Source organism: Rattus norvegicus, assembly GCF_036323735.1.
Source record: "Rattus norvegicus strain BN/NHsdMcwi chromosome 3 unlocalized genomic scaffold, GRCr8 chr3_unlocalized_1, whole genome shotgun sequence".
Lineage (NCBI taxonomy): Eukaryota > Metazoa > Chordata > Mammalia > Rodentia > Muridae > Rattus > Rattus norvegicus.
The window spans coordinates 1,825,307-1,828,867 of NW_026947362.1; positions in this window are offsets into that span (position 1 = coordinate 1,825,307).

Below are 3,561 nucleotides of genomic sequence, written 5' to 3' on the forward strand. Positions count from 1 at the left end.
ATTACTGGGGAGAGGGAAGGGAGGGTCAGAGTGTGGTGGGGACAGGGGAGGGTTCTGAAAAGAATCCTTTTGAAGACCTGAAGAACTATGTGACACAAACAATTAAAGTGCCTGTAATTTACAGGTAAATTCCACACTTACCTGCATCCAGTATTCTGTCTACCCATATTTCAAAAACAAAATTACGTCATCTATTTCATCCTGTTTTGCTGCATTTGATCTAATAAATTCCTTGACCTGAAGTGCTGGTGAATTTTAAGACATTTAAAATATGACTGGTCGATACCGGGTTTGTCATCAGTTTATCCCGACTTTGGAAGCAGGTCCAGGAGCTAATTTTTCCTCGCTCTTTGCAAAGAATACATAATTCATGATTCCCATTGACTTCAATACAAGGTATTTAATCCTGTCAAATTCCAGCTTTGTTTGAATAAAAATGGCCCTCCTCTAATTGTGGGTTTTTATAAAGCTAATTTTGGGGTGCTATCCAGAGGGCTGCCTCGGAGAGAGAGGCTAGCAAAATTTCCGATACGGAAAATGACTTAAAGATAACCAAAGGAAAGATAGGAGCTGGGAAAATAACCACCAAGGATGTTGGTGAATGAGAAACCAAAGACTTTTTCAGAAAAAAATGCATGAAAAGAGCTACTTGGGCAGACTGTGACTCGAGTCATCAGAATATTTGGGTGGGGACTGTACTTTGTGTCTCCACGAGGCTACATGAGAAGCTAAAACCTAGATGCTGGAAGTTTCTAAGCGTAACTAGGGAAGGAACTGGGCTGAGTGGGCTTCTATGACGTAAGCAGAGCCTGGATGATGTCACAGAGAGAAGGGCAGAGGTTGTGCTTCTCTTCCACTTGGGGGCGCTAGACTCCTTGAAGGTGGGTTCACTATCTTCCCAGCGGGCTGTGAAAGCCAGTTCAGCTCCTGAACCCCACAATTGTTCAACAGCCTTTTGGAGCCTGACCAGTTTCCGAAGACAGAATCTGGACGACTAGAACATTTTCTCTCAGTAAATACGTTTATGAAGATAACTGGGACCCTTGTAGCCCAGAAAGCTAAAAGTTTTCCCTCGTACAGCGAGTAACCGTATGTTCTGATGTCTTCCACGTTTGAGAGCTCGGCGGACGGTCTAGGCTAGTCAGTCTAAGAGTTTATTATCCTTTGCTAACAATATCTAATTCATAATTCACAATTCTACTGAAATGCCAAAGGTCCTCTCTGTGCCTGTGCATTTTAGGAGATAATATTTCTTCGTTTTTTTTTTTTTTTTTTTTTTTTTTTTTTTTTCGGAGCTGAGGACCGAACCCAGGGCCTTGTGCTTGCTTGGCAACTGCTCTACCACTTAGCTAAATCCCAACAACATGAGCTATTATTTCTACGTGGCTGTTGTTGCCTACACAAAAGACTCTTGTTGCGGTCACAGATGCAACAGTGTCGCGGAATAAACCTGGGCCTGGTTCAGGATGCACAGTACAGAAAGCCAGTGGACTGGTGTGCTGTGTCTCTGGGTAGACACTTGTGGATGTTGCCACATAGTTCATAGTTAGAGGGTAGAAGAGGGGTGTGGCCACCCTTCTGGCTCCTTTGCTATCTTTTCTCTGTTCTGCTTGCTTAAAGTGGGGACAGGGATACTTAATCCCACACTGACCTAGCCAGTCAAGGAGAGGTTCCTCAGCAGAGGCAAAGTACCTCGGGGTGAAGAAATGTGTCTGAATATGTTATTCTGAGCTGAGAGGACCATTTGTTCATTTCCCTTTGAACTTTAGATTTTGATTTTTGAGACAGGGTTTTTCTGTGGGTACCTTTGGCTATCCTGTAACTAACTCTGTAGACCAGGCTGGCCTTGATATCACAGAGGTCTGCCTCCCTCTGCCTCTTTAATGCTGGAATTAAAGGTGTGTTCCACCATTGCCCAGCCCTCCTACGAACTCCTGATTATGACAGAATTAGATTCCGATGCTCAACCCTGTCTACCATCGCCTTCCTCACCTGCTCCAAAGTTCTCTTAGACAAGAGCCTTGGTCCAGCGCCCTCCCCACCCCACCCCCATTGTTCTTGCAGGCACTCACATGACAGAGGCACCAGCATTGTGTCTGGTTTAAGCAGGCGAGCTCTTCAAACCCAGGCCACGGGCAAGGATGAAGCCTGAACACAGAACGAAAGCCACAAGACAGTGGACGAGGATGCCGTGGCCTACCACATTAGGTCTACAGCCAAGAAGAAGAGGATGTCTCTGAGGAGGATGAGCACACCATCCTTCCAGAAGCGGAGGAGGAGGAGGCCTTCTCCCCAGGCCCTGGGGAACATTGTGGGCTGCAGAATTTCTCACGGATGGAAGGAAGGTGATGAGCCCCTCACTAAATGGAAGGCCATCATTCTAGAACAACTGCCAACAAATCCCTCTCTCTATCTGGTCAAGTATGACGGAATTGACTGTGTCTATGGACTGGAACTTCACAGCAATGAGAGGATTTTAAAGCTTAAGGTCTTGCCTCACAAAGTAGTGTTTCCTCAAGTGAAAGACGCCCATCTTGTGAGTGCCATGGTTGGCCGAGATGTGGAGCATAAATTTGTGGGCAAACATGGCTCTAAGGACAACTGGAGGGGGGTGGTCCTAGCCCAGGTACCGATCATGAAGGACTGGTTTTACATCACATATGAGAAAGATCCATCCTATACATCTACCAGCTCCTGGATGATTACACAGAAGGTAACCTCCATATCATTCCAGAGACTCCTCCTTCAGAGGTGAAGTCAGACGCTGACAGTGACATCTTAACAGGTCAATGTGTGCAGTTCACCAGAAGCGGCGGGTCCAAAACAATCTGGAAAATTCATTTACCAAGTTCCAGCAAAGCCTTCCGTGTACTTCATCAAGTTTGATGGCGACGTCCACATCTACGTCTATAATCTGGTGGAAAAGATCCGTTAAGGTGAAATTCACAATGTGTTGGGGGCATAGATGGGGAATTTATAGGATTGGGGGAAAATGTTTGTTTTCCTGTGTTTCAGATACACAAGGGCCTTTGACAACCCCAGTATCTTTTCCAGTGGAATTTGTTTTTGCTCTAAAAATTAAAATGTGCGATGTGACGTGTTGTGTGTGAACACTTTGGTGGAGGAGACGGGCTGTGGTGGATGGAACATGGAGAGGAAGCCGGAAAGGTCAAGGCTGTGAACAGTAAGTCTGATGTCACATAGGCTAAAACAAACAGGACTGAGCTGGTCTGGTATTTAGGGAGAGAAAAGAACTGGTGATGAGTCTTAGAGGAGCAGGGATGGCACGGGGGAAAAAAAGATGGATGTTTAGGAAGCAGTGGACAGGGGCCAGACATAGATAGACTCTCTGAGGTGAAGTTTGTGGGAGAAACAGACGGTTGGGGAAAGAGGGGCAGGTAACAGGGAGGTGGTCTTGGAACTCAAGGGGAAACCCAATAAACTGATCCAAGCAGACTGAGAATCAGAGAAGATTGGGGATTGTTTGACTAACGAAACCTAATGAAACCTGTTTCTCATCTGTAGATGTATTATTTTTAATTATGTGGGTGGGGGCAGGGC